The following is a 25,188-nucleotide window of genomic DNA, read 5'->3' on the forward strand; positions in this document are numbered from 1 at the left end:
TCTGGGGACTTGCATCAGGCCCTCTGTCAATGACGGTAATGGATGGAGAGTGAAATCTGCAGTGGCAGGGGTGTCAGGTCCAGAAACCTCACAGGCAATTGTGCTTCGGAGAAATGCTGGTGTGGTCCGCCAGACGGCCATATGTTTCTTTGTTCTCCAAGAACGTCCATTCTGTTCACCACTCATGAGCGCACATTCAGTTTTCTCTCATAATTAGGCCTGTGAATGAGTCAATATAGGATACAGAATATGTTCCTACTGAGATTCCATACAGGCCCATTCATAACTCGTCTTCCTCCTTTTATTTTCCTTGTTGTTGTTGTTTTCATTCTTTTGAGGATCTTGCAAGAGTAAACAAATTTTTGGACAAGTCACAAACATTACTATGTTACTTGAAAACAAATATATTCCCTTAACAGTGATGATGACTTAGGAGCAGGGACCAGAGGTCCACGTCACTGCCCCAAAGACCTTCATGGTAGGTGCAGATCTTCGTGGTTATCTCCAGAAGAGTGATATTTTTTGATGCCAGGTCAGAATCATTCTGGCTAAAGGATGAATTGGCGACACACTCTTTATTCATAATAAGCTCTAGCCAGCCCCAAGTGCAACACTTTTCTTTGACATATAAAAAGCTGTACATATTTAATTTATACAACTTCATGAGTCAGGAGATAAGTGTATACCTGCCAAGTGCAACCCTTTTGGTCCTGACCTCTGGAGGCCTCAGATTCCAGCAGTGGCTCCTAGCTGGCTTTTCACATCAGGAGAGAGGGCTGTATATTTAGAGAATAAAATGAAATCATCCAAAAGCCCAGAAACAGTCAAACAGTTAAATGGATTATAGTTCAGTTATGTGATGTATTATTTGGTAACTGCTAAAAAAAAAATCACGTTAAAATATTTAAGGGCATGGAAAAATGATCACCTTAACAAATAAAGGGACAAAACCGAGATTCAAAAGTTCTGAATCTTGCATATCCAGTATGATGTCACTTGAGTAAAATGTTTCCATATGTTTTTATGCATAGAAAAGTAAATAAATAAAGTTGGAGAAAATATTTTAAAATGGTATTCCTGGGGGGGTGGGGTGGGGAGAGTGAGAGAATGAGAGAGATTAAGGAATTGGCTCCCACAATTGTAGGATGATTGAGGGGGCTGGCAAGTCCGAAATCTGCAGGGCAGGCCAGGAGGCTGAAGACGCAGATAAGCGTTGATGTTGCATTCTTGAGGAGAATTCCTTATTCTGCGGAAAAGCTCAGTCATTTTTGAGGCCCGCCCACATTATGGAGGGTAATCTACTTTACTTACATCTTAAAAATACCCTCACAGCAACATCTAGACTAGTGTTTGGCCAAGCAACTGGGCACCAGAGCCTAACCAAGTTGACGCATAAAATTAACCATCACAGATTTCAAGCAATTCCCCCTTCCCCATTGTTTTTTGTTTTTTTGTTTTTTTTCTAGCAATAGGCAGATTTTCCGGTTGGATATTACTCCCTTCCCCATGCAGTCCGTGTACTTTTCATGTACATTTGCATTTTCTAAGCAACAGTTCCAGCTCAGGTGAGGTGAAATGACGGAGATGATCTTAACAGTACAGGTGAATTTCAGAATTCTTGCTTGGAGTGCCAGGATAGAAGCCCTATCTCCAGTGTGGAGTGGGGTGCAGATGGGACACCTGGAACCCATACCATGAAAGAAGTTTGTCTCAGGAAGGCTGACACCATGGAAGGCAGATCAGAGTGTGGAAAGAAACTGCTCTTGAGATAGCCTTCAGGCCCTGAATTAAACCAACCCTAACCTCTGTCCTTCCAATGGATTTCCAGTTACGCAAACTCTTATTTAATCTAGTTTTTCTGTGACTTGCAACCATGTTTCTGCTAATACACAGTCTTTGGCAATTTTTCAACAAATATGGATTCCTTTTATAATAAGACAGTAATTATTATATTCATTGATTCTAAGACATAATTTTTTTTTTCATTTTAAAATCTCTGGAATTGGGATGTGTCATGGCATGTCATAGTTTAGTAGAACTTTCTTTTGTAGTGTATATTAAAAAAATGGTGTGTCTTATATTCAATAATAATTTAGACTTGATGAAAAATATGATGTTTTACATTTGATAAAAGTTATTTTTAAGAACGATGGAATGTAAATGCTCAGGACACTTGGAAGGATATGGCTCATACTCCCAGGACTATATGGTGAGATGGATGTCCCTGTAGTTTTGGAATGGTTCAAGAAGAAATTAAAAAACCTAGAACTTGGTTTTACTGTACGGCTTAAAACTGATATAAACTAGACTGATACAGAACACTTAGTTCCACATATTGGAAATGCGAGCAAATCTTTTCCTTTCAAAGGATCTGTAGATCACTGTTTGGAATGGCCTAGCAATATATGACTTTTCAATGTCTAGTTTTCTTTTTCTTGGACTCTATCATTTTTTATTACTTTAGTTTCAAATGGTTTCAAAATCAACCCCACCAATTTTACTATTTCAGGCTCTTCCACACATGAGTATTAATAATAATAATATCATACATTTTCTCCTCTATGTAGTATTTTTTAAAAACTTTGAAACGTATTTTTGGATCTATTATGTGATATGAATCCCATACTATTTATGTGAGTTAGGCAGGTTATTATGATCCTTTTAGTGTTCAAGAGACTTGCGTGCTGTCATGGAGTAGTTAGTGGTAGAGGTGGACTTCCACTGGACTAGAAAGAAAGGGCTGAAATGAAATGAAGTTTTATTGCATGAAGTTATGATCTGTGTCATTAGCAAAGACAGAATACAATTCTAGAGTTTTTGAACCCTGGTTCAAGGTTATGGTCATCAATTCATGACCATCTTTCTATTCACATATATATTCCTGTCACTAAAAATGGTCATTGGTGACCTGAGGCCATTGTGATTCACTGGTTTTTAAAAAGCCCTATTTATTTTGCACTCACATCATGCTGTAAATAATTCAACAATGCACTATCCTAGGAACTAAGGTCTTAAGCACTATTATAATTTATTAGATTGATTTGAATTTTAAAAATGATTTGGAATGTGTCTTACATTTACATTTTTCTAAAAGGGATCCAGCAGAAGTTAAAGATAGGGGAATGATCATAAATTAGAAATTAGGAAGTAGTTAGAATGAATTCAGGGAAAAACCCCAGGTAACTACATTTTTTACTTCCAGTTACTTTTATAAAACTTTACTTCCAGTTGCTTTTATAAAACTGTGAATTACAGTCCCATGTCATTTAGCTACACTTACTATCTTTTGTTTAAATTATTTTTTCCCACATCCTCCTCTTCACTAGGCAATGCATTTCTGGAAGGCAGAGACTGAATCTTACTTTTCTCTCAGGTATATTCTTTCTAGTATACTGCTTAGTGCTTCAAGACATGTTAGCTGGATGGCTGTGCAAGGAAAGATAAGGGATAGTCTTTATTTTCTTGGTGAAGTTAGTGGGTTCATCTGCTGAGAGTTAAGGAGTAGGATCAGACTTGAGAACTTGAAAGCATGAAAGAAAAATTTCTAAGTTTTAGTCACAGGATTTCCAAGCAACACAGAGATTCCAGATGAGGTTGGCAACCACAGGATTTGGGCTTGGATTTGGGGTGGGGCAGATTGGGAATTCTCAACTGCCTGCTGCTTCCATTTTATATAAAAGTGGCAGTGAATCAGACAGATGGAATATTTGGGTCTCTTAGCCTCAACTTCTGACTGATTTATGGCAGTGAACAGTAACCAACATTTTTAAAAGTTTAAGTATTTTACTTATCTTTTTTTGAGAAGCCCATTACGTAAAGCAAATACAACCATTACTATTCAGAACTACCTAGAAAAACAGGGCAATGCAGTGCCTTGTTTTATTTCCCTGGACAAGGCCCTGTAACCTTCTAGGAAATTCACTGAAATAAAGATGGCTTCTAATAAGGAAAGAAAATGTTTTAGCTAAGTTATTAAAGTAAAACAAAGAAAACAAATTGAAAAATCCCCACATACACCCCAAATGCTGAACATAAAACAGTTTTATTTATTTAAAGGAATTGATACTTTCCCCTCATATAATTGTAAAGATTCAGTTAATCAGGATAACAGACATAGACAATGACATTATTCTGATCATTTTAAGGAGGGGGAAAAGAAGTAAAGGAGATACAAAGTTCCCATGTGATTTAACTTGTGGGTGGTTGAGGTGTAGAGAATGTCATTACATTGGAGGTCCTTTTACCATCTTTGAGACTGTGGCCTGGAGAGGAAGACTATGAAAATAATTCCTAAAAGAATCAGGCAGTAGATAGAGGAAATTCAGACAGGAGGGTGAAACGGTTGAAAATGCAAATCATTGAGCACTTGTAATTCAGGGGACTTGGGGGCTCTAGACTGCCCCCTTTTAAGATACAAAGTCCATAGTGGTTATAAACATGGTTTCACTGCATCCCACTCTTGAAAGGGTGAGTCTTTTGGTTGTCTTTGAGAGCAGGACAATTTATACTTGCTTTGATTTGTAAAAATTAATATTTGGTTTATGAAAGTTGCAAATCCAAACCCCAGTTTTTCCTTCATTTTAAAATTTGAACTTATAATTATTCTGCTTATAAATCGAGTCTATTTTAAAAATTAATTTTAAGGAGTATATATAAATTTAATATATTTAATTTTTTAAAAGCAGTTAAATTATCAGAACAAACACCTTCCCAGGCATTTATATTATTCTTAAAATCTATTAAATTATATTTATAAACATGAGGATTCTAAACATATTACTTGTTCTGAATGTTACAATATTACTTATAAGTCCATAATTCTTTTATATATTTCTATTTAAAATCACAAGTCTAAATGAATTACCTAACTGCATGTTTAAAATAGGAATCACAAGATTCATCTGACTGATCCTTTATTCTCCATTATTACACTCAATGCCAATTACACATGTTTTTTCTAACATTTAGCACAAGAATAGTATATATTGAATTTACCTTTTCACCTTCTTCCCTTAATCTAAAAGTTTTCCCTGGGTGGGGGGGCGGTGGTGCGCGGAACAAAGAGAAAAATTTCAAGCCAGTAAATTGAGGTTACTCTACTAAGACTTTCTTAGATGGACAAGGTTGCATATCTGATGTAATTTTGTTTGGATCATAGGATGTTTGTTGTCCTGAGACACTGCCAAGGCCTTGGGGCAGCGTGAGCCCTGTGTATAGTGGCTTTAACAGGTCCTGACAAGAGTAGTATCTCAGCCCATTCAAGTCCCAATTCAGTTTATACAAAATCCAATTCTTCCTCCTTGCAGTTGCTTTACCAATTAATAGGAGTCAACTAATCTCTTTATCCCTTGAGTCTATTCTGAATTTGTCTCATATTTTTCTAACCTGATAGGGTCCAAACTTTTATAAATATTTAAATAATATCTGATTGGATTCTGCATATTCCTCATGGCTTTGCCTGGTTCTTTAGGTGCAACACTGAAGTCATATTAATGATGGATAAGACCATTTGATTTAACCTGGATGTCCCCCAAAGCAGACCCTGAGACAAGGACTGGAGTTTAAGTAGGATGTAAAGCAAACTGGGAAGGGAGACAGAGAATGAAGTCAACTATTAAGAAGTGTATCATCAATCCAGTTATCACTGTGGGCTACTGGAATTTAATGCCAATGAGGAAACTCTGGGAGCCAGTGTAGAACATGCATCTCAGAGTCATCTATTCCAAGGGTGAGGGAGCTGGGGTATTTATATGCCAATTCCTGTTGCTCATGGGTTGAATGATGTTTCTGGAGGTCATTAATTCCCAGCACTTTAAGTCTACTGCACACAAGGGCAAAATACCTTCAGTGGCCAAGAATGCTCTCAGGCAAAGGAATACAGGAGCTGAGTTGGTAGGAGCATGAGTCTGCCTGTCTTTTTCTTCCTTCAGAGCTTCAATTGCACTTAAAAACAGCAAGCCGATTTCATCATTCTTAAACACTGTTACCCTCAAATCTTCTAAATGCTGGAGCTACTGCATCATCCAATACATCCTCTTCCATCTGTATCATGCCCCAATTCATTCTTGCTGAGTGGCTTATTAATCGGGTTGCCACAGCATATCTGGGATTGTTACCACTCCACTTACCACCAGTAATGGACCCCTCATTGTCTTTTGGCTGGTGAGTCATTCAGCTCTAGAGTCCCAGCCTGAGGATCTGCTTCTCAGGACCTCTTATCTCACTGTCTTAATTTAAGCTTTCAAAGAAGTAGACTCTTAGAAAAAGATTGCAGTGCAAAAAGTTTATTTGGGAGGTGAAGCAAACCTCAGTAGGAGAATTGGGCAGTAAGACAGGGAGGGACGACAGCCAATAAAAAGGTATATTGTCCAGCCAGGTAGCACTGTGGGCTACTGGGTGCAATCCCACTGTGGCGGGGGGGGGGGGGGGGTCCTTTGGGAGCTTATGTAGAACACACACTTCAGTGTTATCTGCTCCCCTCCAGGGTAAAGGATTTGGGGCATTTATTTACTAACTCCCTTCCACATTAGTGGAGAACTCCTGTAGAGGGAGGCTAATTACCTGACGTTTTTGACCTGCTGCATAGTGGCTAGAAAAAGCCCTTAGGGAAAGGAACACAGGTGCTGGCCACATGCACAAAGCGGTAAGGTCGAGGGATATTAATGGGGTACTCACTAGCATCCCTTACGCTATTTTTTCCCACTTAAGATATTTGCTCTAATTTGATGTTAGGTATTTATATAAAATAAGAATATTTAAAGATCAAAAAAACTAATTAAAATATCCAAAATTGCCAAACCTTTTAAAATAACTATGAGGCATTTTCAGAGTGCTGGATAGTAAGTGTGAATTTGCAGGAGAGGACAGATTTGCTAAGCTGAGTTACTTAAGCTAAATTATTTATTTTTACTTCTAGTAATAAGACTCCCAGATGTAGATGTAAAGGAATAGAATAAACATGTTTCTTGGATCACTAGAGAAAGGAAAGAATATGAGTCATGTGTATACAGACAGATGATGATTTGTTTAGAGAGGCATTAACACTGCTGGGCATTAATATACCTATTTTAGAATAAGTAAATGAACTAGCACTGAGGGTTGAGACCCTTCTGGTACCATGTGATTGTAACAATGGAAATAGGAAAGTTTTATTTTAATATTTAGCATTATTGAATTAAGTTTTTTTTTAAGGAACATGTTTGGTAAAAATTAAAGGAAATTATTACTGATAATACATGAACCAGGGCTGGTCTTGCGTTAAGGTGATGACCATAATGAAACTTCTGGTTATCTAAACTTTTGTAAACACCAAAGTCGAAAGTGAGGAACATATCAGTTGCCAATAAAACTTTTTAAAACAAAATTTTATGTCTGAGCCACTTTCTAATTACATACATATTCTGAAGATATCATAAGGAAGTGTAATTAATTATGGTTAGGTATTTGGATAAAGTAATAGCCATAACAATACAAATAATTTTTCTGTGTGTAGGAAAAGCAGAACTGGTTCTTCTGATTTCCAAAATCACTTAGCAATTTTCACTATTACATGTCAAGCATTAGGTTTTTAATTTACTGAAATCTATAATGTCATTTGGCATCTATTATGTGCAAAGCATTCTTCTGGGCACTATGGATAATACAAAGTCAAGTTCCATAGTTGCTGCCTACAGGATGCTTATGGACCAATATGAGATAAAACTCAACTCAGTTAGTTATAAAACAATGGGGATCCTTCAGACCTTCGTAGAGAGAAGAGGCGTCATTTGACTTCAACAATGGGGCTAGTGACTCTACCATAAAACTAGGTCCTGAATGAAACTATTGGCTGCTGAAAGAAATTATAGGCCACACATGGTTATAAGAGTGAATGGGAACCCCTGAGAAGAGTTTCTGAGTGGTCCTGTAAAATATAAAGGCTGCTAGAAAGATTCATCCTAAATGGAATCCTCTTAGGCAGGCAGTGCTCCCATTTGGAAGAAAGCTGGTGTCCTCTTCACAGCTTCTCTACATGGCCGCAGGTATGGGGTGGAGATCCCTACAAACACTCGATACACTGAGTATATCTTGGCAAAGTAAATTCTAGGAAAGGAGTTGAGTTTCTGCTAGATCCTTGGTCTGCATGAAGCCAATTTATATGAGCCATTAGCTGTCATTACAGTTGATTGTCCTGGCCTAGTTGCCTAGTAGTCAGTAAATAGAGCTGCTTCATTATCCACTTTGTGGAATTACTGGTGAGACAGTAGTCCTGTCCAGCTCTGCGTGTCGTGGTATTAAGGAGGCAGGCAGCCAGCCTGGAGGAACTTCTCTGCACTGTCACCACAGCCTCCCCAAACCCTCTCCTGAACGGAAGCCGGGTCTGAGGCTTACCCACCCTGTCATCCCCTGTAGAACTGCTTAGAAAGTGGGGAGCAAACGAATCCTGTGTAATATGCTTTCAAAAGAGCAATAAACAAAGCTCAACTTGATCCGGAGGAAAAGCTAACATTTCTTTCAGTTACCTTGCTGGGTGTGAATTTTTTTTAAGGCAGAAACAAAACCCAGACCATAATTTGTATTTGTGCCTTGACTAACTGCTAGAAGAAAATGGGGCAATCAGCACATTCAGGGCAGGAGAGAGACAAACTTTAACTGATGAGTCTGCTATTCAGAGTAGAATAAATTGGTTGGAGTGAAAAGAAGTACTGAATGTAGGACAACACAACAATCACTGATAAAGAGAATCAAAAAGTATTTATATTTTAAAAGTAATTTGTCTTAAGCTTTTTTTTTTTAAGGAAAAACTTTTAATTTAAACATGAGGCTCTACAAGCTCAATACCACATTTTTAGATTGGCAAGGGATCTGATTTGCAAGATAACCTGATAGACATTCTTTAATATGCTGTATTTTCAGGCCAGACAGCTGTAGCAGCCCCTGGACTTATTCATCCAAACCCCAAACTTTGAAGGGTAGTGAATTCACTTAAGGAAAATAAAAGGCTTTATCCATACATCTTTCAATAATCTCCAGAGTTGGTCTGCTTGAGTGGCTGGTAGCTCTGCGGTAACGTTCTTGAGGTCAGTTGAGATCATAGGTAATCTTCCTTGAAGTGATGAAAGATCATTTTATAAAACCAGCTCATGTTTTGGAACAGCTAGTTATTTTTGCTTAAAAGAAGGTGGCAATGAGGAGATTCTACAAGGTATGAGGAAAAGTACAACGTGACAATACGCTGCTGTCTTTTCATATTGTATGCATATTTCAGTGCATCTGTCATTTGGAATGTGGTCTTCTCCAGGTCAAAGATCAAAAGGTTTAAATATGTGTGACTCAGCATCTTACATACTCATGGCTTTTAATGTTGATTTAAAATAAACACTAACACAATATAAGGCATGTATGACAGACTTTCTTGTGTGTAAAGCATTATATTAATTAAAGATCATAGCCACATCATTCTGTACTTTAGGAATTTAGATAATGATTCTCCTCTCATTTCTTTTGTCTGCTACCAATTTTAATGTAGTCCAGTGATAAATGTTCAAGAATATGTGCTTGCAGTGTTCTGATAAAAATGACTATCAAATGTAAATACATTCCACACGTCCTTCATATTCCATCACTCATTATTGGAGGAAAAAATGTGCATAGTTTATTGGTAAAAAGTTCAATTAATCTGCTGACAACTTAAATCATGCTTAATGGTTCCTAAGGATGTGGGGCTTTGGGGGAAAAAAGGTATGCTCTTTGTTGATAAGAAGAGTGACTCCCTGAAGGACCAAGAAAATAATTTCACCTCCTACAGAAAAAGTCAGCACACAATTATCAAATCTGTTTCCGCGCAGTGTAATTATCTCAGGTAAACATTTCTTCTTTCATTACATTTATAACCGTTTGGTAACTCTAAATGTACCAGTTTTATGTGGATTCATCCACAGATATGTAATAAAGTAATATAGTTTGTTTAAAATTCTTTTATAGGGCACCTTCAAGATGGAGGAGGAGTAAGACGTGGAGATCACCTTCCTTTCCACAAATACATCAGAAATACATCTACATGTGGAACAACTCCTACAGAACACCTACTGAACGCTGGCAGAAGACCTCAGACTTCCCAAAAATACGCCCTCAGGCGACCTACATTCAGAGGCAGGGCCAAATCCAAAGCTGAACCCCAGGAGCTGTGCGAACAAAGAAGAGAAACGAAAATGTCTCCCAGCAGCCTCAAGAGTAGTGGATTAAATCTACTCAATCAACTTGATGTACCTGCATCAGTGGAATACCTGAATAGACAACGAATCATCCCAAAATTGAGGTGGTGGACTTTGGGAGCAACTGTAGACTTGGGGTTTGCTTTCTGCATGTAATTTGTTCCTGGTTTTATGTTTATCTTAGTTTAGTATTTAGAGCTTATTATCATTGGTAGATTTGTTTATTGATTTGGTTGTTCTCTTCCTTTTTTTATCTATCTATATCTATATCTATCTATATATATATATATATTTTCTTTTTCTCTTTATGTGAGTGTGTATGTGTATGCTTCTTTGTGTGATTTTGTCTGTATAGCTTTGCTTTTGCCATTTGCCTAGGGTTCTGTCTGTCCATTTTTTTTCTTTTTGTATAGTTTTTAGCGCTTGTTATCATTGGTGGATTTGTTTTTAGGTTTGGTTGCTCTCTTCTTTCTTTCGCTCTTTTTTAAATTACTTTTTAATTTTTTATTCTTAGTATTTTTTTCTATTTTAATAACTTTATTTTATTTATTTTTTCTTCCTTCCTTCCTTCTTTCCTTCCTTCCTTTCTTTCTTTTCTTTCTTTCTTTCTTTCTTACCTTCTTTCTTTCTTTCTTTCCTCCCTTTTCTTCTGAGCCATGTGGCTGACAGGGTCTTGGTGCTCTGGCTGGGTGTCAGGCCTGAACCTCTGAGGTGGGAGAGCCGAGTTCAGGACACTGGTCCACAAAAGACCTCCCAGCCCCACATAATATCAAATGGCAAAAGCTCTCCCAGAGATCTCCACCTCAATGCTAAGCCCAGCTCCATTCAACAACCAGCAAGCTACAGTGCTGGACACCCTATGCCAAACAACTAGCAAGACAGGAACACAACCCCACCCGTTAGCAGAGAGGCTGCCTAAAATCATAATAAGGTCACAGACACCCCAAAACACACCACTGGACGTGGTCCTGCCCACCAGAAAGACAAGATCCAGCCTCATCCACCAGAACACAGGCACCAGTCCCCTCCACCAGGAAGCCTACACAACCCACTGAATGAACCTTAGCTATTGGGAGCAGAAGCCAAATACAACAGGAACTACAAACCTGCAGCCTGCAAAATGGAGACCCCAAACACAGTAAGTTAAGCAAAAAGAGAAGAGAGAGAAATAAACAGCAGATGAAGGAGCAAGGTAAAAACCCACCAGAACAAAAAAATGAAGACGAAATAGGCAGTGTACCTGAAAAAGAATTCAGAGTAATGATAGTGAAGATGATCCAAAATCTTGGAAGTAGAATGGAGAAAACACAAGAAACGTTTAACAAGGACCTAGAAGAACTAAAGAGCAAACAAACAATGATGAACAACACAATAAATGAAATTAAAAATTCTCTAGAAGGAATCAATAGCAGAATAACTGAAGCAGAAGAACGGATAAGTGACCTGGAAGATAAACTAGTGGAAATAACTACTGCAGAGCAGAATAAAGAAAAAAGAATGAAAAGAATTGAGGACAATCTCAGAGACCTCTGGGACAACTTTAAACGTACCAACATTTGAAATATAGGGGTCCCAGAAGAAGAAGAGAAAAAGAAAGGGACTGAGAAAATATTTGAAGAGATTATCATTGAAAACTTCCCTAATATGGGTAAGGAAATGTCAATCAAGTCCAGGAAGTGCAGAGTGTCCCATACAGGATAAATCCAAGGAGAAACATGCCAAGACACATATTAATCAAACTATCAAAAATTAAATACAAAGAAAAAATATGAAAAGCAGCAAGGGAAAAGCAACAATTAACATACAAGGGAATCCCCATAAGGTTAACAGCTGATCTTTCAGCAGAAACTCTGCAAGGCAGAAGGGAGTGGCAGGACATATTTAAAGTGATGAAAGGGAAAAAGCTACAACCAAGATTACTCTACCCAACAAAGGATCTAATTCAGATTTGACAGAGAAATTAAAACATTTACACACAAGCAAAAGCTAAGAGAATTCAGCACCACCAAACCAGCTCTACAACAAATGCTAAAGGAACTTCTCTAAGCAGGAAACACAAGAGAAGGAAAAGATTACAATAACAAACCCAAAACAATTAAGAAATGGTAATAGGAACATACATCTTGATAACTACCTTAAATGTGAATGGATTAAATGCTCCAACCAAAAGGCAAAGACTGGCTGAATGGATACAAAACAAGACCCATACATATGCTGTCTACAAGAGATCCACTTCAGACCTAGGGACACATACAGACTGAAAGTGAAGGGATGGAAAAAGATATTCCATGCAAATGGAAATCAAAAGAAAGCTGGAGTGGGCACTCCAGCCCCGCCCCACTTCGCCTGGGCCGCACTCCTGGAAGTGCAGTGGGGTCACGCGTAGGGTCTCCTGGAGCGGTCGGTCAGCATCAGTTCACAGCACATGGCTCAGCACATGGCTGAGTGTCTGGCACCAGGCACCCTAGAGCCAGCCTGACTCGGTTGCTGAGGCGGTGTTGTCCCTGACCATTGCCGACATGTTCCTTGCGGCCAGCGAGAGCCTAGCCCCGGCTCCCCCTCAGAGGTTCATCTGCTCCTTCCCCAACTGCAGCCCCAATTACAACAAGGCCTGGAAACTAGACACGCAACTGTGCAAGCACACAGGGGAGAGACTATTTGTTTGTGACCATGAAGGGTGTGCCAAGGCCTTCGTCAGTGACTACCACCTCAGCCGCCATGCCCTGTTCACACCGGAGAAAAGCCCTTTGTACAGCTAGTGGCTGTGATCAAAAATTCAACATAAAATCAAACTTGAAGAAACATTTTGAAAGCAAACATGAAAACCAGCAAAAACAATATGTATGCAGTTTTAAGGTTGTAAGAACACCTTTAAGAAGCATCAGCAGCTGAAAATCCATCAGTGCCAGCACAACAGTGAACTGCTGTTCAGGTGTACCCACAAAGGATGTGGAAAACACTTTGCTTCCCCCAGCAGTCTGAAGTGACATGGGAAGGTCCACAAGGGCTATATATGTCAAAAAGAATGTTCTTTTGTGGCAAAAACATGGACGGAGCTTCTGGAACATGGGAGAGAAACCCATAAAGAGGACATAACATGTGATGTGTGCCAGAAAACATTTAAATGCAAGGATTTCCTGAAGCAGCACATGAGAATTCATGCCCCGGAGAGAGATGTGTGTCGGTGCCCCAGGGAAGGCTGTGGCTGCACCTAAACCATTGTGTTCACCCTCCAGAGCCACATCCTCTCGTTCCATGAGGAGGAGCGCCCATTTGTGTGTGAGCACGCTGGCTGTGGCAAGACATTGGCCATGAAGCAGAGCCTCAGCAGGCAGGCTGTTGTGCATGACCCTGACAAGAAGAAAATGAAGCTCAAAGTGAGACCATCTTCTGAAAAATGGAGTCTGGCCTCTCGGCTCAGTGGGTACACCCCTCTTAAAAGGACACAGGGCCAGGGTGTGTCTTTGCCCAGAAATGGGGAGTTGCTGAACTGCACTGAGGGCAAGGTGCCCTCCGCCATGGTGACGCTGGCCCCAGCTACACACCAGACTGCTTTGTTTGAAGGACCGCAGACCAGCCAGCTCAGTTATTTTCTCTCAGAAGCACGTTTTTATTAAAATCACTGGTGCAGAGCATTGGGAAAAAAAAAAAAGTAGAGTAGCAATTCTCATATCAGACAAAATAGACTTCAAAATAAAGACTATTACAAGAGACAAAAAAGGAAACTACATAATGATTAAGGGATAAATCCAAGAAGAAGATATAACAATTGTAAATATTTATGCACCCAACATAGAACCACCTAAATACATAAGGCAAATGCTAACAGCCATAAAAGGGGAAATTGACAGTAACACAATTGTAGTAGGGGACTTTAACATCCTACTTTCACCAATGGACAGATCATCCAAAATGAAAATAAATAAGGAAACACAAGCTTTAAATGATACATTAAACAAGATGGGCTTAATTGATATTTATAGGACTTTCCATCCAAAAACAACAGAATACACTTTCTTCTCAAGTGCTCATGGAACATTCTCCAGGATAGATCATATCTTGGGCCACAAATCAAGCCTTGGTTAATTTAAGAAAATTGAAATCATATCAAGTATCTTTTCTGATCACAATGCTATGAGATTAGAAATCAGTTACAGGGAAAAAAAACATAAAAACACAAACACATGGAGGCTAAACAATATGTTACTAAACAACCAAGAGATCACTGAAGAAATCAAAGAGGAAATCAAAAAATACCTAGAAACAAATGACAATGGAAACACGACCACCCAAAACCTATGGGATGCAGCAAAAGCAGTTCTAAGAGGGAAGTTTATAGCAATACAATCCTACCTCAACAAACAAGAAACATCTCAAATAAACATCTCAAATAAACCTAACCTTACACCTAAAGCAATTAGAGAAAGAAGAACAAAAAAACCCAAAGTTAGCAGAAGGAAAGAAATTATAAAGATCAGATCAGAAATAAATGAAAAAGAACTGAAGGAAACAATAGCAAAGATCACTAAAACTAAAAGCTGGTTCTCTGAGAAGATAAACAAAATTGATAAACCATTAGTTAGACTCACCAAGAAAAAAAGAGAGAACACTCAGATCAATAGAATTAGAAATGAAAAAAGAGAAGTAACAATTGACACTGCAGAAATACAAAGGATAATGAGAGATTACTACAAGCAACTATATGCCAATAAAATGGACAACCTGGAAGAAATGGACAAATTTTTAGAAACGCACAACCTTCCGAGACTGAACCAGGAAGAAACAGAAAATATAAAAAGACCAATCACAAGCACTGAAATTGAAACTGTGATATAAAATCTTCCAACAAACAAAAGCCCAGGACTAGATGGCTTCACAGGTGAATTCTACCAAATATTTAGAGAAGAGCTGACACCTATCCTTCTCAAGCTCCTCCAAAATATAGCAGAGGGAGGAACACTCCCAAACTCATTCAACGAGGCCTCCATCACCCTGATACCAAAACCAGACAAAGATGTCACAAAAAAAGAAAACTACAGGCCAATATCTCTGATGAACATAGATGCAAAAATCCTCAACAAAATACTAGCAAACAGAATCCAACAGCACATTAAAAGGATCATACACCATGATCAAATGGGGTTTATCCCAGGAATGCAAGGATTCTTCAATATATGCAAATCAATCCATGTGATAAACCATATTAACAAATTGAAGGAGAAAAACTATATGATCATCTCACTAGATGCAGAAAAAGCTTTTGACAAAATTCAACACCCATTTATGATAAAAACTCTCCAGAAAGTAGGCATAGAGGGAACTTATCGCAACTTAATAAAGGCCATATATGACAAACCCACAGCCAACATCATTCTCAATGTTGAAAAACTGAAACCATTTCCTCTAAGATCAGGAACAAAACAAGGTTGCCCACTCTCACCACTATTATTCAACATAGTTTTGGAAGTTTTAGCCACAGCAATCAGAGAAGAAAAAGAAATAAAAGGCATCCAAACTGGAAAAGAAGTAAAAGTGTCACTGTTTGCAGATGCCATGATAATATAGATAGAGATTCCTAAAGATGCTACCAGAAAACTACTAGAGCTAGTCAATGAATTTGGTAAAGTAGCAGGATACAAATTAATGCACAGAAATCTCTTGCATTCCTATACACTAATGATGAAAAATCTGAAAGAGAAATTACGGAAACACTCCCATTTACCACTGCAACAAAAAGAATAAAATACCTAGGAACAAACCTACCTAAGGAGACAAAAGACCAGTATGCAGAAAATTATAAGACACTGATGAAAGAAATTAAAGATGATACCAACAGATGGAGATATATATCATGTTCTTGGATTGGAAGAATCCACATTGTGAAAATGACTATACTACCCAAAGCAATCTACATATTCAATACAATCCCTACCAAACTACCAATGGCATTTTTCACAGAACTAGAACAAAAAATTTCACAATTTGTATGGAAACACAAAAGACCCCGAAGAGCAAAAGCAATCTTGAGAAAGAAAAATGGAGCTGAAGGAATCAGGCTCCCTGACTTCACACTATACTACAAAGCTACAGTAATCAAGACAGTGTGGTACTGCCACAAAAACAGAAAGATAGATGGAACAGGATAGAAAGCCCAGAGATAAACCTATGCACATATGGTCACCTTACCTTTGATAAAGGAGGCAAGAATATACAATGGAGAAAAGACAGTCTCTTCAATAAGTGGTGCTGGGAAAACTGGACAGTTACATGTAAAATAATGAAATTAGAGCACTCCCTAACACCATACACAAAAATAAACTCAAAATGGATTCAAGACCTAAATGTAAGGCCAGACACTATAAAACTCTTAGAGGAAGACATAGGCAGAGCACTCTATGACATAAATCACAGCAAGATCCTTTTTAACCCACCTCCTAGGGAAATGGAAATAAAAACAAAAATAAACAAATGATACCTAATGAAACTTAAAAGCTTTTGCACAGCAAAGGAAACCATAAACAAGACAAAAAGACAACCGTCAGAGTGGGAGAAAATATTTGCAAACGAAGCAACTGACAAAGGACTAATCTCCAAAATATACAAGCAGCTGATGCAGCTCAATATCAAAAAGACAAGCAACCCAATCCAAAAATGGGCAGAAGACCTAAATAGACATTTCTCCAAAGAAGATATACAGATTACCAAGAAACACATGAAAGGATTCTCAATGTCACTAATCATTAGATAAATGCAAATAGAAAGTACAATGATGTATCACCTCACCCCAGTCAGAATGGCCATTTTCCAAAAATCTACAAACAATAAATGCTGGAGAGGGTGTGGAGAAAAGGGAACACTCTTGCACTGTTGGTGAGAATGTAAATTGATACAGCCACTATGGAGAACAGTATGGAGGTTCCCCAAAAAACTAAAAATAGAACTACCATATGACACAGCAACCCCACTACTGGGCATATACCCTGAGAAAACCATAATTAAAAAAGAGTTGTGTACCACAATGTTCATTTCAGCTCTATTTACAATAGCCAGGACATGGAAGCAACCTAAGTGTCCATTGATAGATGAATGGATAGAGAAGATGTGATACATATATACAATTGAATATTACTCAGCCATAAAAAGAAATGAAATTGAGCTATTTGTAGTGAGGTGGATGGACCTACAGACTGTCATACCGAGAGAAGTAAGTCAGAAAGAGAAAAACAAATACTGTATGCTAACACATATATATGAAATCTAAAAAAAAAAAAAAGATTTTGAAGAACCTAGGGGCAGGACAGGAGTAAAGACGCAGACGTAGTGAATGGACTTCAGGACATGGGGAGGGGGAAGGGAAAGCTGGGATGAAGTGAGAGAGTGGCATGGACATATATACACTACCAAATGTTAAATAGCTAGCTAGTGGGAAGCAGCCGCATAGCACAGGGAGAAGAGCTTGGTGCTTTGTGTCCACCTAGAGGGGTGGGATAGGGAGGGTGGGAGGATGATGCAAGAGGGAGGAGATATGGAGTTGTAGATATATGTATAGCTGATTCACTTTGTTATACAGCAGAAACTAACACACCATTGTAAAGCAATTATACTCCAATAAAGATGCTAAAAAAAATAAAAATAAAATAAAATTCTTTTTTAAATTGCACTTATTTTTAAAAGATCCATTTTATTTTATTTTTTTAAGATTTTTTTTTGATGTGGACCATTTTTTAAAGTCCTTAATGAATTTGTTACAATATTGCTTCTGTTCTATGTTTTGGTTTTTTGGCCATGAGGCATGTGGGATCTCCCCAACCAGGGATTGAACCTGCACCCCTTGCAGTTGAAGGCAAAGTCTTAACCACTGGACCACCAGGGAAGTCCCAAAAGATCCATTTTAGATCATTACATTTGAAAAAATTAAAAATTCTTAAATTTAGAATGAAAAAATCAAAATCATTAAAAAGCACAAATTACATAGAATAGCAGTCTCCACAGAGAAGGCAGGTAGGAACAGGGATTGAAATGTAGTAAGAGAAGGTTTTTGACAATAAGGGGTAGGAGAAGAGAAAATAAATGAATTAAGATACTTTGAGAATTGTCAATTTTAGGCAAAATTTAGGTGAATTATAATAACAATTAAAAAGTTAAAATGGACTGAACACTTATCATGTTATATGTGTGATGTTTTCCATTTAATTCTCAAAGTGATCCCTCAGAATGGATGCTGTGGTTTTTCCCGTTTTCAGATGAGGAAACTGAGGCACAGATTTGTTTCTTAAGATCATAGAGCTTTAAGCTTTTGAGTCTGTGTCAGCCTGAAGAAGTTGGGGTTCAAGTTCTTGAAGACTCTGCTCTGCTGTTCGGGCTGCCGCTCTTCCACCTCTGTGTTTGCCTGCCAATGTTCCACTCTGCAGGGCCATGTTCCATGGAGATAGCTGGTCAGATACTTTTCCAGAATGATGTTCACTCACTGACTCCACATCCTCACGTCCATTTGCCTGATCAACCCTGCAATCTCACCACTTTTTATAAAATAACTGTATTTTGAAATAATTTGACTAACCCTGGTGGTGCAGTGGTTAAGAATCCGCCTGCCAATGCAGGGGACACAGGTTCAAGCCCTGGTCTGGGAAGATCCCACATGCCGTGGAGCAACTAAGCCCGTGAGCCACAACTACTGAGCCTGCGCTCTAGAGCCTGCGAGCCACAACTATTGAGCCCACGTGCCACAGCTACTGAGCCCATGTGCCACAACTACTGAAGCCCATGCACCTAGAGCCCGTGTTCTTCAACAAGAGAAGACCCTACTCACTACAACTAGAGAAAGCCCACGTGCAGCCGTGAAGACCCAACACAGCCAAAATAAATAAATAAATAAATGAAATAGTTTGACTCACAAGAAGTAACAAAAATAGTCGGTATTATAAGTATTTTTTTAATTTAGCCATTCTAATAGGTGTGTAGAGGTATCTCCCTGTAGCTTTAACTTGCATTTCCCTAATGGCTAAAGATACTGAGGATTTTTTCATGTCCTTACTTGCATTTTATATATGCCTGGTAAAATATCCGTTCATCTTTCATCTATTTTCTAACTGGATTGTTTATTTACTGCTGAGTTTAGAGATTTCTTTACACATTCTGAATACAAGTCCACTGTGAGGTACATGATTTGTGGCTTATCTTTTCATCAGAGCAAAAGTTTTAATTTTGATGAAGTCCAATTTATGGATTTTATTCTCTTAGGGATCATGCCTTTGCTGTCATGCCTAAGAACGCTCCTATTAACTCCACATCATGAAGTTTTCCTCTTACATTTTTATCGAAAAGTTTTAGGTTTTGCATTTCATATTTAGATCCGTGAGTTATTTTAAGTTTTTATAAGGTGTGAAGTTTAGGCCAAGGTCCTTTTTACTCTTTTGCCTGTGATTGTCTTATTGTTCCAACACTGTTTGTTAACAAGACTATCTTTCCTCCCCACCAATTTTAAAAAACTATTCTCACCATGGTTGCCAACAGTCTCCTATTTTCCTAATCGAAGGAACAGTGGCCTGTAATGAATTTTAGCAATGTAGTATTGATGTAGACGGTGTGCTTCATAACAGAGTGACACCAGGAGTTCACTCACCTGGATGTTGAGAGGATGGAGGGGAGTGCTGGTCCCAGCCACCACCAATGGAGGAATGGCACTCATTCAGGGATGGTGGGAGTAGCCCTGCCTCTGTACATGCCCTGCTCAGGTAGAACAAACCAGGTCTGTCCACACATCCCTTTCCAAACTGTGATAGAACACGATCTTTCCAGAATATTTTCCACCTATACTTCTTGAAATAAGACAATATTGCAGTTTTAATTTCTACTTTTACAATGACTTTTTTTCCTATTGCAAAAGTAATATATGCTCATTGTAATACATCTGGAAAATATTAAAATGCCTCCTCCTCCTCCTCTTCTTTTTGCACTATCTCTTCCTTCCCTCCTGTTCTCCCTCTTCCAGCTCCTTCTCTTCTATTTTCTTCTTCTCCTCATTCATGGGGATGATACACATAGACCTTGCAATGGTGTCTACTTCTGTGGAAGAAGAGGAAATAAGAGTGAGTGGCTGAGGTACATCGATGGATAGATACAGAAGTTGAAGTGAATATGGTAAAAAGTTAATATCACTTAATCTTAGTAGTAGGGATACAGGAGTCTCTGTCTGTTCTATCCTGGTCTGTAGGCTTGAAATGTTTCAGGAATAAAATGAACATGAATAAAAGCCCTCAAGGCATTCACTTTCAGATGAAAAGACACTAAACATTCATCATCTTTTTTATTAAAATACACTGACAGAGATGTCAGAAGCAAAGTAGCCCCACCATCCCAGAGATGGTTGAATGCTGCTCTTTATACTGTTTAAAATGCACCAGTACTGTTATTAAATGACATGAAAAATAAGAGAATATAATCTATTCTAGATGTTTGGGGAGGTGATGGACGATATTTTCTCTTGCTCTTTTTATAGGCATGCTATTTCTTGGCAAATGTGACAAAATGAATAAATGACCTGTATGGCAATTTTGGGAAATTTCCCAATGTGTTAAGACAATAAGAACAGGCAAGTGAGCTGACTGCAAGCTATTAGCTCTGCAGGTCAGAATTTCCCTTCAGAGTCAAGTCACACATTTTACAGAAGGTTTTCTAGGTTTAGTTTGCTGATGGGTCTGTTACATTCGAATATGTTCCTTTTTGGCCCCCATGTGCCACCTGATTAGGCTCCAGAGACTTAATATTGAAGTATAAATATTAATAGGTTCTAAAGATGGAGGTGTCTGTCTAAAAGGTGTAGCATTTTAAATTTGTACTGTATAGTGGTGTCCATGTATTAAAGTGAAGCAGAGAATTAGGGCAATCATTTAGATGATTGAAGAAAAAAAATTTACAAGTCTCCAGTTACCTGGACATTTCCAGCTAAATCTATTTGTGGTACAAAATATTCAGAAATTTACTTAATCTATACATGTCTATGCAAAATGATGTCAAACCGGACTTGTTTGCCTGTTCCTGAACACATGCTTTTACACATATGCTTTTTTCCCCCTTTGGAAAAATGAGAGCAATGCTTTTGCTTGGAAAATTTTCTAACGTTGGAATCTTTTCTCACCTTGGACAAGTATCTTACTCCCTCTGGATCCCCCTTTCCTTGGCTATAGATTGTAGGGTTTGGACTTTATGAACTTTAAGCTACCTTTTATCTTCATGCTTGTAAATAAAAACCCTTATAAGTCCCCCCTCCTATTTTTAAAAATAAAAACATTTTTTTTTAATGGTCCTAACTAGATCTGTGAATCTGGGGATTAAATCAGCATATAGATGGGGTTTAAAGCCAAGACTGACTGAGACTTCATGAAATCCCCAGAGAAGTGAGGTAGAACAAAGCGGGCAAAGGACAGAGCCCTGGGGCACTCCAGTGTTTAGAGGTTAGAAAAAGGAGCAGGAACCAGCAAAGCAGACTGATGGAGCAGCCAGAAAGGGAGAAGGAAAACCATGAAAGAGTGATGTGAAGCCAAGGGAAGAAAGTGTCAGAGAAGAGGGCTTCACCAGCTGTGCCAGACCCTGGGAAGGGCAGGGAGGTATAGGGAGGACTGAGGATTGATCATTGGATTCAGCAAGTCCAAGTCACTGGTGACCTTGACGAGAGCAGTAAGAGTGGATTCGAGAAGAGAAATCGAACACAGAAGTATTGACACTCTTTGAGTTTTCTTGTAAAAGGAAGGAAAGAAATGAGTAGTATTTAGAGGAATAAGTGGAATTGAGAAAGGATAAAAACAATTTTTTTAAGAGCAGTGTTAGGCTCACAGGAAAGTTAAGAAGAAGGTACAGGGATTACCCTGCCCCCATGCATGCATGCATAGCCTTTCCCAGTATCAACATCCGCCACCAGAGGTGGGGTTATAGGCTCAAGGAGTGCAATTTGTTACAGCTGATGGACCTATATCTACACATCATGATCACTCAAAGTCCATAGTTTACATTAGGGTTCACTCTTTGTGTTATATATTCTATGGGTTTGGACAAATGTCTAATGACAAGTATCCATCATTACAGTATCATACAGAGTATTGTACATATAGTACCATACAGAGTATTTTTGCTGCTCTAAAAATCCTCTGTGCTCCACCGATTTATCCTTCTTCCTCCTCTCTGCTCCACAAAATCCCTGGCAACCACTGATCTTTTTACTGTCTCCAGAGGTTTGCCTTTTCCAGATGTTGTATAGTGGGAATCATGCAATATGTATGTAGCCTTTTTCAGATTGGCTTCTTTCACTTACTAATATGCATTTAAGTTTTCTTCATGTCTTTTCATGGTTTGATAACCTTTTTCTTTTTAGCACTGAATAATATCCTTTGTCTGAATGTACCAGTTTATTTACTGAAGGACATCTTGGTTGCTTCCAAGTTTTGGCAATTATGAATAAAGCTGCTGTAAACATCTGTGTGCAGGTTTTTGTGTGGACATAAGTTTTCAACTCTTTGAGTAAATACCAAGGAGTGCAATTGCTGGATCATATGGTAAGAGTATGTTCAGTTTTGTAAGAAACCACCAAACCATCTTCCAAAATGGTTGGATCATTTTGCATTCCCACCAGCAATGAATGAGAGTTCCTGTTGCTCCATATACTCTTCAGGATTTGGTGTTGTCAGAGTTCCAGATTTTGTCCATTCCAATAGGTGTGTAGTGGTATCTCATTGTCATTTAAATTTACATTTCTCTGATGGCATATGATGTAGAGCATCTTTTCATGCTTATTTTTCACCTGTACACATTCTTTGGCGAGGTGTCTGTTGAAGTCTTTGCCTCATTTTTAAATTGGGTTCTTAGGTTTCTTTCTGTTGAATTTTAAGACTTCTTTGCATATTTTAGATAACAGTCCTTTATTAGATGCGTCTTTTGCAAATATTTTCTCGCAGTCTATGGCTTGTCTTTACATTCTCTTGACACTGTCTTTCACAGAGCAGTTTTTAATTTTAATGAAATTCAGCTTATTATTTCTTTTATGGATTGTGCCTTTGGTATTATATCTAAAAAGTCATCACAATACCTAAAGTCATCTAGGTTTTCTCCTATGTTATCTTCTAGGAGTTTTATAGTCTTATGCTTTACATTTGCATTTTGCATTAGGTCTATGATATATTTAGAATTAATTTTTGTGAAAATGATATAAGAACTGTGTCTAGAGTTTTTTTTTTTTTTTTGGTATGTGGATATCCAGTTGTTCCAGTCCAATTTGTTGAAAAAACTAGTTGTTCTCCACTATATTGCTTTTACTACTTTGTCAAAGATCAGTTGACTCTACGTGGTCCTATTTCTGGGCTTTCAATTCTTTTGCGTTGATCTGTTTGTCTATTCTTTCACAAATACCACATTGTCTTGATTACTGTAGCTTTATACTAAGTCTTTTTTTAAATGTTTTTTAAAAAATTAATTTAATTTAATTTATTTTATTTTTGGCTGTGTTGTGTCTTCGTTGCTGCATGCAGGCTTTCTCTAGTTGCGGTGAGTGGGGGCTACTCTTTGTTGTGGTGCGCAGGCTTCTCATTGTGGTGGCTTCTCTTGTTGTGGAGCACGGGCCCTAGGAGCCCTGGCTTCAGTAGTTGTGGCACGCAGGCTCAGTAGTTGTGGGTCACGGGGTCTAGAGTTCAGGCTCAATTGTTGTGGTGCACAGGCTTAGTTGCTCCATGGCATGTGGGATCTTCCTGGACCAGGGCTCAAACCCATGTCCTCTGCATTGTCAGGTGGATTCTTAACCACTGTGCCACCAGGGAAGTCCTATACTAAGTCTTGAAGTTGAGTAGTGTTGAGCCTCCAACTTTGTTCTGTTCTTCAGTATTGTGTTGTCTATTCTGATTCTCTTGCCTCTCCATATAAACTTTAGAATCAATTTGTCTATATCCACAAAATAACTTGCTAGGATTTTGATTGGCCTTGCCTTGAATCTATAGATCGAGATGGGAAGAACTGACACCTTGACAATATTTAGCCTTCCTATCCATGAACATGGAATATCTCTCCATGTATTTAGTTATTCCTTGATTTTGTTCATCAGAGTTTTGTAGTTTTCCTCATATGGATCTTGTACATATTTTGTTAAATTTGTACCTATTTTGTATTTCATTTTTGGGGGTGTTAATATAAACGGAGATATGTTTTTAATTTCAAATTCCACTTATTCATTGTTGGTATATAAGAAAGTAATTGACTTTTGTATATTGACCTTATATCCAGAAACAAGTACAGGAGGTGGGATGTCTTTTCATCTTTGACTGGAGGAAAGGAGATAAAGGAGTAATCACATGAAGACAATTTGAGGGGACGATGGGGATGGGAAGAGTTCAAGAAGGTTAAATTCAAAAAGGAGTTGAAGTCATCTCCTGAAGATGATGTGGGCATTAGTAGAGAACTCAAGAAGAATGACAGAGTTTTAGAATAGCCACTGAGAGGAGCTCAGGCTGAAAAACAAAATGTTATTTACAGTGGAAGAACAGGCACCATAATTTTAGGTTGTGACTATTTTCAACTAAGGCAACATAGAAATGGGGAGTTTATAAGCAGATTTCATGAGAACTATTATATAGCTTGTTTAAAAGGGTAGAATGGTCTCAAAATAATATTGTTTTCCCCAAGCCCTTAGCCCAGCATCTGTATTGGATGTGTGGTGGCAGAACTACATTTTCAAGTGAAAAGTATGTGTTCCTGACACTAAAACAAATTGTTTATATGATTTTCAAGTACCAGTACTTACTTTGTATTTTGGGGGTCATCTATTTAGCAGTAATTGACAATTATTTATTGAGCACATTTTAGGTGATAGAAACATGAAATACATAATAACAACATAATACTATGTGGTCACTGACATCAAGAACCTTTCAGCTAGTGAAGAGGACAAGTGAAGAGGAAATTATGTTTCATCATGATGAGTGCTGCAATGAGATTGGCATAAGGAGCTTCACACAAA

General features: G+C 38.2%; 1 pseudogene; it reads left to right on the forward strand.

Moving 5' to 3' along the window:
- Positions 1 to 2,149: 2,149 nt before the first annotated feature.
- Positions 2,150 to 13,810, forward strand: LOC103012712 (transcription factor IIIA-like; annotated as a pseudogene).
- The last annotated feature ends 11,378 nt before the right edge of the window (positions 13,811 to 25,188 follow it).

The sequence above is a fragment of the Balaenoptera acutorostrata genome, chromosome 13 (assembly GCF_949987535.1).
Source record: "Balaenoptera acutorostrata chromosome 13, mBalAcu1.1, whole genome shotgun sequence".
Classification (NCBI taxonomy): Eukaryota; Metazoa; Chordata; class Mammalia; order Artiodactyla; family Balaenopteridae; genus Balaenoptera; species Balaenoptera acutorostrata.